At 49.5% G+C, this 9,048-nt stretch overlaps 2 non-coding genes and 1 pseudogene across 2 annotated transcripts; all 3 read left to right on the top strand.

Moving 5' to 3' along the window:
- The first annotated feature begins 1,292 nt into the window (after window positions 1-1,292).
- On the top strand, window positions 1,293-1,410 carry LOC121312678. The gene has a single exon (XR_005949897.1). It is a non-coding gene; the product is annotated as a U5 spliceosomal RNA (small nuclear RNA).
- A 240-nt stretch (window positions 1,411-1,650) lies between these two features.
- LOC121312676 lies at window positions 1,651-1,843 on the top strand. Its single transcript, XR_005949896.1, has one exon. It is a non-coding gene; the product is annotated as a U2 spliceosomal RNA (small nuclear RNA).
- A 6,949-nt stretch (window positions 1,844-8,792) lies between these two features.
- Window positions 8,793-9,004, top strand: LOC121312677 (annotated as a pseudogene).
- Window positions 9,005-9,048: the final 44 nt, after the last annotated feature.

The raw sequence follows: 9,048 nt of genomic DNA on the forward strand, positions 1-9,048 counted from the left end.
CTGTTATGGGAGTGCGTGCCTGCCAGGCGCTTGTGGAGGAAGGCGTCCCCCCTGTTGGCTGTGTGGATGGGAAGCAACCTGTTGGAGGAACAGCTGGTCCTGTATGGACCAAAGAAGAAGGAGGAAGGCTCATGGCAGTTGTGGTGTGTGGTTAATTGTTTTAAGGAGGCCTTGTGGAAGGCAAGAAATATCCTTGTCTTAAAATATGAGACCTTGAACTGCCGTGAGACCTATGAGATTGGCCTGAGAGCCATACGGGACTATGTGTTGCGAGATGTCAACAGGAGGGGGCGTGAAGAAGCGGTGAGGATCTGGCGGTGGGAGAGGTGGCCGGGCTGTGCTGGTGTCAGGTTGGAGTGTCTGGACTTGTCAAGGCAGGATGAGGACTTTATTTAAGGACATGCGTTCTCTTGTACAAAAGTGTTTAAAAGGTGCCTGTTAACTGATGGTGTTGTGTATTAGTGTTAATTGTGTTTTGTGTTCTTTGTATTTTGTGTGCATTTGTGTTAATTGTATGGGGGTGACTGATTGTATATTATGTAAAAAAAAAAAAAAAAAAAAACAACAAAAAAAAAAAAAAATCTTTCTCCTTTCTAGCAGGTTTTAATTATCTGAGACGTCTCCCATAGGGGAACCGTCTATATTAATGGTTTTTGGACAGGAAGCGGGAGATGGAAGCGGGGGGCTGCCTCCGTCCCAACCACGCAGCGCCGCCGACCCCTAACCGCGTAATTTTGTTTTTTTTTGCGTACCTCGGGAACGGTGCCCATTTTTCCTCAAAATTTCAAAAGAAGAAGATAGAGTGCTAGTATCGAAGATAGAGAGCCGAGAGAGATAGAGTAGGAGAAGGAGGAAAGCTAGAGAGAGAGAGAGAGATAGAGAGAGAGAGGAGAGAGAGAGAGCCCCCACCCCTCCCTCCCTCCCATCCCCGCCTTTGCCTCTCCCTTCCCCTTGTCCTTTGAGCGGGCGATAGTTGCGCGGATGGCCGTTTTTCTCCCTCCTTCTCCCCACACGCTCTTTTTTATTCGTATCTTTTCGTGTCTTGTTTTTTTTTTTTTTTTTTTTTTTTTTTTTTCATATTTCATATTCAGGCAGCCTACCAGGCAGCCTACATGCCAGGCCAGTGTATAGCAGCAGCAGCAAAGCGACCTTTCGCCGGGGCGGAACGGCAGATGCGTTTTGGGAGGAGTTCCATGTTTTTGTTTTGCGTGCGTGGCCTCGCTGCCGATTGGGAGAGGGGAGGGCCTTTGGGCCTTTGGGGCGGCCGGAAGGGCTCGGCCGGCAGCAAAGGCACACTCGGGCTTCTCTGCAGCTCGAATAAATCTTTTGCCTTTTACTAAAGATTTCCGTGGAGTGGAGCGTTTACGAGTTCGATCCAATTGTTGGAGAGCCCTTCCCCTCAGGGAGGGGCGCCGCCTGGAGTTTAAAAGCAGAACGAGCACAGTAAGGGCGGTCGCCCCCGTTGGAGCCCCGCACCTTTCCTTCCTTCCTTCCTTTCCTCCTTCCTCCCTCCCTCCCTCCCGCCCGCCCGCAGTAACGCCCGCCCGCAGAATGCAGTCACCGCACCGCGCCGCCCATAAGCAGTACCACGCTGTCCGCGGCGGGCGGCCCGCGCCCGGGCGTTTGTGCCAAAACCATTGTGTGCATAAAATCGCTTCTCGGCCTCTTGGCTCAGATCAAGTGTAGTATCTTTTCTTATCAGTTTAATATCTGATACGTTCCCCATAGGGGGACCGTCTATATTAAATGGATTTTTGGAATCGGGAGATGGAAGCGGGGCTTGCTCCGTCCACTCCACGCATCGACCCGGTATTGCAGTACCTCCGGGAACGGTGCCCATTTCTCAGAAAGGTCAAAAGAGAGAGAGATAGAGAGAGAGAGAGAGGAGAGATAGCGAGAGAGAGAGAGAGAGCGGAGAGAGGAGAGAGAGAGAGAGAGAGAGGAGAGCCCCACCCCCCTAGCCTCCCCTCCCCCTCCCCACCCCTCACCAACTCCCCCTTTCCTGGACGCGGACGCGCGCCGTTTTCCCGCTCTTTTTTCCCCCCTGATCTTCTTTTTCTTTTTTTTTTTTTGCGCCGTTTTTTTTTTTTTTTTGTTTTTTTTTTTTTTTTTTTTTTTTTTTTTTTTTCATATTTCATATTCAGGCAGGCCTAACACACAGCAGGCCGCAGCAGGCCAGTGTAGCAGCAGCAGCAGCAGCAAAGCGCCCTTTCGCCGGGGCGGAACGGCAGATGCGTTTTGGGAGGAGTTCCCTGTTTTTGTTTTGCGTGCGTGGCCTCGCTGCAGCTTGGCAGAGGGGAGGGCCTTTGGGCCTTTGGGCCGGCCGGCCGAAGAAAGGGCTCGCCGGCCCCACAAAAACCCTCCGGCTTTCCACTCTTCTCTACCCAAAATCGCGCTCGCTTAAACAGCGCGAATGAACCTTATTAACGGGCTTCGCCTTTTAACTAAAAGCATTTCCGTGGAGAGGAGCATGTACCAGTTCGTTCCAATTTTTGGACATGCCCTTCCCCTCAGGAGGTTGCTCTCTCCACCTGGAGTTTAAAAGCAGAACGACACATAAAGGGCGGGTCGCAGCCCCCGTTTGACAGCCCGCAAACCTTCCCGGCACCTTTCCCTCCCTTCCCGCCCTCTCCCTCGTTCCCTCCTCCGCCCCTTCCGCACCCCCGCCCGCCCGCGCCGCCCGGCACCGAGAAGCATACCACAAGACTGCTGCGCGGGCGGGTGCCCCGCAGCCCGTACCGAGCCCGGGGCGTTTGGCCAAAAGCATTTTGGGCATCGCTTCTCGGCCTCTTGGCTAAGATCTGGTTGTATGTGGCTTGTCCGCAGCAGCTGATTTGAGAAGAGATTGGTAAGGTAAGGTAAGGTAAGGTAAGGTAAGGTAAGGTAACGGTGGCAATATTGTTTGTTGGTAGCTGAGGTCCTAGGGAGGAGAGAGTTGCCGGGGTCGTTTAGACGAGGAGTTCGTTGCTTTTTCAGGTAAGGGGGACCCTTTGAGGGCACCTTATCTGGGCCTTTTGTTTTATTATATTTGTGTTTCTTTTTGGTTGTAAAGGGCAGATTAAGATGGCATTCCGGAATTTTTCCGAGCGTCGTTTTAATTGTTTGAGAATAGGGATCAAAGCCGAGTATATGGTTGGGGAGGAGAAAATAGATCTAAATCGGCTTGAGTTTTCCCGTCAAATCCTGCAGAAGGAATTAGGTTTTAAGCCTGAGGAGTTGAACTGCTTGATTTCTGTGGGGAAAGGCAATGAATGGGATGTTAGCTTTTGTACAAGAGAGGCTATGGAGAGGTGTCAGGGGCTGTTTGAACAGTCTCTCCAAAGTAACGTTCTGAAGAAATTTCAGCTCACAGTTCTGACGGACACATCAAAAAGGGTGGTGATAGTTAGAATGGGTTCAGAGATGGTGGAGGGTAAGGATGTATGCACATGGTTGTCAAGGTATTGTAGTTCAGTGGAGGAAGCAGTGAAAGTGATGGATAGTGATAAAATATGGACAGGAGCCTGGAGGGTGCGTGTAAGTTTGAAGAGGGATAGGTGGGGGTATGAAGGTTATGGGATTATACCGTCGGAGATCACCTTGGGGAATAACCGAGGGTATGTGCACTATTTTGGGCAGCCTAAGTTGTGTAGGAGGTGTGGGGCGATGGGTCACTTAGCAGCTGGGTGCACAAAGATTATTTGCTATGTTTGTAAAAAGGAGGGGCACGTGGCGAGTGAGTGTGAGATGCAAAGGTCGTGTAATTTGTGTGGGAGTAGAGAGCATTTCTTTAGTAATTGTCCCCGCTCCTTTGCAAATAGGACTAGGAGGAGGGAGGAGAGTGAGAGGGCAGAGAGGGAGGAGAGAGAAAGAGAGGAGAGGGAGGGGCGGAGGGAGAGAAGGAAGGAGGGGGAAGAGAGGGAGAGAGAGAGAAATATTGGGGAAGGGAGTGAGAAAGTTGAAGAGGCTTGTGGGGGCAGAAGGTTAAGTGAGCCCAGTGGGAGAATTCAGGAGGGGAGGAATGTTGCCTATTTTGGCGCCTAAGTTGTGTAGGCAGGTGTGGGGCGAATTGGGGACACTTAGAGCTGGGTGCAAAAAAGAATTATTTGCTATGTTTATGTTTGGTAGGAGGGACATCACGTGCGGTGATGTTTGTGACAAAGAGTCGTGTGATTTTGTTGTGGGAGTATATGAGGGGAGTAATATCCCCTTGCTTTGAGGTAATCCTCAAAACACACTTTGCACATAAGACGGCAGAGAGGAGGATTAGAGAGTGAGGAGTCCAGATCGGGAGGTAAGGAGTAAAGGAGATGACCCTTTGGAGGGTTAGAGAGGAAGGAGGGGAAGATGAGGTATAGTGAAGAGTAAGGAGCGTGTGGAGGTGTGCAGAGGAGTGGGCATTAGGGAGTATGAGAGGGGGGGACGGGAGGAGTCATGGCAGCGTGTAGTGGGAATGGACAAGTTGGGGTCTCAAGGGAAGGAGGGGGAAGGGAGGAGATGGCTTATCAGCAGATGGGGCTTGGGCAGTTTTCAACTCAGGTATGAAGTGAGGTCGAGTGACACGGGGAGGAGTGGTGATTTTCAGATTTAGATGGGTAGGGAGTATGGGGGAATGGAGTATCCGGAGGGGGAAATCTAACATGGGGTCAATTCCGCACAACAGGTGATCAGGAAGGGGTAATAAGAAATTGTAGGGAAAAAAAAAAACGAGTCCCCTGAGTATGGTGAGCGGATGGATGGGTGTCGTGAGATCGCTCTTTTGGTGGTCCAAAGTAAGGAGGAAAATCTGATTTCATGGGTGGGTGTACGATGGGGGGTACAACAGAAAAGAAAACGGAGAAGCGGATGGAGAGTATTGTGATCGTCAACCTAGCCTGTGTTGGTCTTTGCGGAGAAAGTAATGGGTGGCGGGCAAGGGGAAAGCGGTGGAGGAAGTTATGACTCCCTGCTTTAGATTAGACAATACGACGGGGTGAAGAGTTTTTGGCGGGGGGTAGTAGTGATCCCTTCTTAGACGATACGGGGGTGAAAGTTTTTGCGGGTGGAGTGGGAGGTGACTCTTTAAGCCCATGATGGTTAGGTCATTAATAGTTTGTCTAAACGTTGTGATGGCGCTGTCCATAGCAACTATTAATGTGAGGAGTGTGAGGAGTAAGGTCAGGTGTAAAATGATTTTAGATTCCTTGGGTAGTTTAAAGGTGGATGTGTTGCTGTTGCAGGAGTGTGGACTCCCCTTTAGAGAAGCCTATAAGGAATTTGAGAGTATGTGGGTGTATGGTGCATCGGTGTGGTCAGGGGCAAATGATTGTAAGAATGCAGGTGTGGCTGTGTTATTCAAAAATAGGAATATAGAGATTAAAAGTAAAACTGTGGTTGAGTGTGGGAGAGCGGTGGTAGTGGATGTGGAGTGGATGGGGAAGGAGGTGAGGGTTATAAATGTGTATGCCTCACCAGATAAGGCCTTTAAAGAGGAAAGGGATGGCTTGGAGGGTGTGTGGTGTTTGAAAACTGAGGGGTGTTTGGGAAAAGCATCAAAGAGTGTGAGTTGGGGAAGGGGATTTTCAATTGTGTGTTAAGTGAGAGTGATAGGAAGGGTGAGGTGGTGAAGCTGGATAAAACTTCCAAGATGTTGGGGAGCATTGTGCAGGACGCTCAATTGGTGGATGGGTTTAGGAGGTTGAATCCAGGGCTAGTGGGGTACACGTGGTCAGATGCAGCGGGTGTGAGGGCTTCCAGGATTGACTTTATTTTTTCTTCAAAGGATGTGGAGTGGGTGGCATGCGCGTGTGTGCCTGTGTTTTATTCTGACCACATGATGATGTGTGCGGAGGTGAGATTGGAAGGGGTGTGTGTGGTGGGGAGAGGGGTGTGGAAATTGAATGTGAGTGTGTTAAAGAATAAGGGGGTGATGAGTGAATTTGAAAGGAGGTACAAGGGGTGGCAGTCATTGGAAGAAATGTTTGACTCAGTGGGTGAGTGGTGGGAGTGCATAAAAAATAAAATTAAAAAGTTTTTTGTGGGAGTGGGGGTGCGGATGGCGAGAATGGAGAGAGAGAAGGTGAGCCGGTTGCAAAGGAAGTTGAATAGGATGTATGAATTGGGGAGTATGGGGTGTGATGTGGCGTGTGATGTGTGTGAGATCAAGAGCAAATTAAAAGTGTTGCATGTTAATAAAACCAAGAGTGTGATTGTGGAGAGTAAGGTGCGGCATTTAGAGGAGAACGAGAAGTGCTCTAGGTACTTCTTTAAGAAAGTGATGAGTGGCAGTAAGGTGATGTATGGGTTGAGAGATGAGAGTGGGGTGGTGAGGAAGGAGACAGATGGCATGATAGATGTGGCTGAGAGGTTTTACACCAAGTTGTATGAAAGGAAGGTGATTGATGAGAGCATGGTGAGTGATATGTTGGAGGGGCTGGAGAAGAGGGTGTGTCAGGGTGAGGTATTGAATGGGGCGATCTCCCTGGAGGAAGCTGCTGCTGCTATGGAGTCATTCAGGGATGGGAAGACGCCTGGAGGGGACGGCCTGCCCAGAGAATTCTACAGGACCTGTTGGAACTTGGTTGGGCCGGACTTAACCAGGGTATTCAATGAGGCTTTACTGAAGGAGGAGATGCCAGCGTCCTTTAGGCAGGGGATTATAGTCCTGGTGTTCAAAAAGAATTGCAAAGAGGAGCTGGCGAACTGGAGACCTCTAACTCTTTTAAATGTGGATTATAAATGTTTTTCCAAGATTTTAACTTGCAGAATGAGGACGGTGATTGGCGAGGTGATCCATCCAGATCAGACCTGTGGCGTTCCAGGGCGGAAGATCACGGACAGCCTTATCTTACTGAGAGATGCTGTCCTTTTTGCACAGGACCGTAAGGTATGCCTTTTGAATTTGGACTTGGAGAAGGCATACGACAGGATCTCTCATGAGTTTATGCTCAAGGTTTTGATGAAAATGGGGTTTACGGATCAAATTGTTAAGTGGGTAAGTCTCCTCTATAGTAATATAGGGAGTAGAGTGAGTATCAATGGGAAGCTGTCCGGTCGTATTGATATCAAGTGTGGAGTAAGACAGGGCTGCCCGCTGTCCCCCCTGCTTTTTATCTGTTGTATGGAACCTTTGGCTCAGGTCCTCCGGAAAGAAAAGGTGATCAGGGGGCTGGCGATCCCGGGGGGTGGAGGAGCTGAGGTAAAGTGTGTATTGTATATGGATGATGTGAATGTGTTGTGTGTGAGTGAGAGAGCAGTTAAACGAGCGTTGTGGCAGTGTGGGTGTTTTTGTGTGGCCTCCGGGTCCAAGCTGAATAAGGAGAAGTCGGAGTGCATGTTGTTTGGGGGATGGGAGGGTGTGCCTGATGTTGGGGTATGCGTGAGAACTGATTTTATTAAGGTTTTAGGAATAAGGATGGACGCCACAGGATCTGGTCTGAGCAATTGGGTGGAGGTCTCAAAGAAAGTGGGCCAGAAAATGGGACTTTGGACGCAGAGGAGCCTGACATTGGAGGGGAAGGTGCTCATCGTCAAGGCGGTCATCCTCCCCTTGCTTTTGTACGTCGGAGTGGTCTTCCCACCCCCTATGACTGTTATCACAGTTTTGAAAAAGCAGCTGTTTGGTTTTTTCTGGGGTGGTAAGTGGGAGCGCTTGAAGAGAGAGGTGGTGTGTAAAGGGGCATTAAAGGGGGGCAAGGGGCTCCCAGAATTAGAGTTGTTTTTATATGCTCACGCAGTCTGCAGGCACGTTCAATTGGTTTTAAGGGGGGAGTGTCAAGGGGCTTTGTTTGTGAGGTTTTTTATGGGGGCGTTTTTAAGGTTTCTAGGAATTTTAAAGATCCCCCTTACTGTCCCGGTTGTTTTTGATCCTCCCTTTGTGTACGCAGTGTTAAAAAAGTTGCAAGTTTTAAAAAAAAAGCTGATGGGCAAGGTAAATAAAGACGTGCTTTTAAATCCAAGGAAACTGCTTTGCAGGTACATAAGACGTGTGCTTTAAATCCAGGAAGCTAGCTTCTTTTCTTCCCTTTTGTGCAGGGAGTGTTACCATCAGTCCCATAAAAAGAGGGTTGGCAATAGGTGAACCCCGTGAAGGCCGTGGAGGAAGCTGCCCACGCTTCCTTGATAAACCAGCAGTACAGACCTGGCCTGGCTGACCATGTCTGAGTGTGTATGGCCAGTGAGAGCGGTGATGCATAACATAGGGATGTGCAGACCCCTAGATGTTTCCCTTGTCCAGGGGCTGTGGGGCGAAGAATCGGGTGGGGTGTCAATGGTCTGTATGTGGGGGGCGGCCTTGGGCGGGGGCAGCAGGCGCTTGTGGGTGTAGGAAGGCGTCCCGGCGGGGGGGCCGCCTGGGGACTGTTGGCTGTGTGGATGGGAAGCAACCTGTTGGAGGAACAGCTGGTCCTGTATGGACCAAAGAAGAAGGAGGAAGGCTCATGGCAGTTGTGGTGTGTGGTTAATTGTTTTAAGGAGGCCTTGTGGAAGGCAAGAAATATCCTTGTCTTAAAATATGAGACCTTGAACTGCCGTGAGACCTATGAGATTGGCCTGAGAGCCATACGGGACTATGTGTTGCGAGATGTCAACAGGAGGGGGCGTGAAGAAGCGGTGAGGATCTGGCGGTGGGAGAGGTGGCCGGGCTGTGCTGGTGTCAGGTTGGAGTGTCTGGGCTTGTCAAGGCAGGATGAGGACGTTATTTAAGGACATGCGCTCTCCTGTACAAAAGTGTTTAAAAGTGCCTGTTAACTGATGGTGTTGTGTATTGTGTTAATTGTGTTTTGTGTTGTTTGTATTTTGTGTTCATTGTGTTCAGGTGTTTTTGTTGATTGGTAATAATTATTAAAAAGAAAAAAAAAAAAAAAAAAAAAAAAAAAAAAAAAAACCAAAATCTTTTCTTATCAGTTTAATATCTGATACGTCCCCCATAGGGGGACCGTCTATATTAAATGGATGTTTGGAAGCGGGAGATGGAAGCGGGGCTTGCTCCCTCCACTCCACGCATCGACCCGGTATTACAGTACCTCCGGGAACATGTGCCCATTTTCTCAGAAGTCAAAAAGAGAGAGAGAGAGAGAGTAGAGATAGGAG

This window comes from Polyodon spathula, unplaced genomic scaffold (assembly GCF_017654505.1).
Source record: "Polyodon spathula isolate WHYD16114869_AA unplaced genomic scaffold, ASM1765450v1 scaffolds_4244, whole genome shotgun sequence".
NCBI classification, from domain to species: Eukaryota; Metazoa; Chordata; class Actinopteri; order Acipenseriformes; family Polyodontidae; genus Polyodon; species Polyodon spathula.